The sequence below is a fragment of the Notamacropus eugenii genome, chromosome 4 (genome assembly GCF_028372415.1).
Source record: "Notamacropus eugenii isolate mMacEug1 chromosome 4, mMacEug1.pri_v2, whole genome shotgun sequence".
NCBI lineage: Eukaryota > Metazoa > Chordata > Mammalia > Diprotodontia > Macropodidae > Notamacropus > Notamacropus eugenii.
In genome coordinates, this window is record NC_092875.1 from 442967171 (window position 1) to 442968494 (window position 1324).

The following is a 1324-nucleotide window of genomic DNA, read 5'->3' on the forward strand; positions in this document are numbered from 1 at the left end:
TGACACACCATTTGGAAAAGCTTCATTATCTATGAGGTTATTCAGGTACAGATCTACTTCACATAATTATATTTAATTTTTAGATTACTATACTTAATTGAAAATGAACAATTATGAGGTTTTTACAAATATGGACATTATTACAAGAACTTTTCTTGCCAATTTAAAAAAAAATGAACCTTCTAAATTATATGCCAAAACAAAGGCCCAAATACTAATTAAGAGTTCTTATAAATATGTATAGCCATAGTATGGCTGATACTCTTCTGGTTCAGTTGTTTCAGTCCTGTCTCACTCTTTGTGACCTGAGTTTTTTTTGCAAAGATACTTGAGCAATTGGCTACTTCCTTCTCCAGCTCATTTTACAGAAGAGAAAATGGAGGCAAACAGGGTTAAGTGACTTGTTCAGGGTGACATAACTAGTAAGTAAGTACCTAAGGCCAGATTTGAATTCTGGAAAATTTGTCTTTTTTAAAAAAATTTTTAATTTTATTTTTAATTTACAGAATAAATTAAGAATTTCCATAACATAGTACAATAAGAAAGGTGATTACTTATGAAACTGTAAACCTACTATGTACAACTTATTATTCCTTTCAAATATATAACAAAATTATCATGTAAATTTCCTTTTTCTTCCCATACTCCCACCCTAGAAATGACTACTATTAGATATAAACAGATACACAGCATATGTGTGTATGTATATTATGTATGTGTAAATTTATTCTATAAACACTTATATTTACCAGTTTTTTTGGATGCAGATAGAGTCTTCATATGTCATTTATAATTAATTTGGGTATTTATCATAGTCAAAATAATTTATTTACTCAAAGTCATTCTTAAAATAATATTGCTCTTTCTGTATACAATATTCTCTTGGTTGTGCTCATTTCAACCTTCATTATTTTGTGCAAGTCTTCCCACATTTTCCTAAAAATCATTGGGTTCATCATTTCTCATAGCATAGTAATATTCCCTTATGTTTATATACTCACAACTTGTTCATCCATTCCCCAATTGATGGACATCCCTGCAATTTCCAGTTCTTTGCACCACAAAGAGAACTGCTACAAACCTCAGAATACATAGGTTCTTTCCTTTTTCCCTAATTAGGGAAAATAGGGATGATGAGTCTTCCTGACTCCAGGCCTGCCAGTCTATCAATTCTATCACCAGTATGGATGATGAGCCTGCTTTAACACTAAAAATTATTGTTTTGAAATAATTTTGTATGGTCAAAAATTAGAACACATTTGTAATTACTCTCCAAAAAAGTTTATTTTAGATCAACAAAAACTACTGTTTCATTTGGCTATTC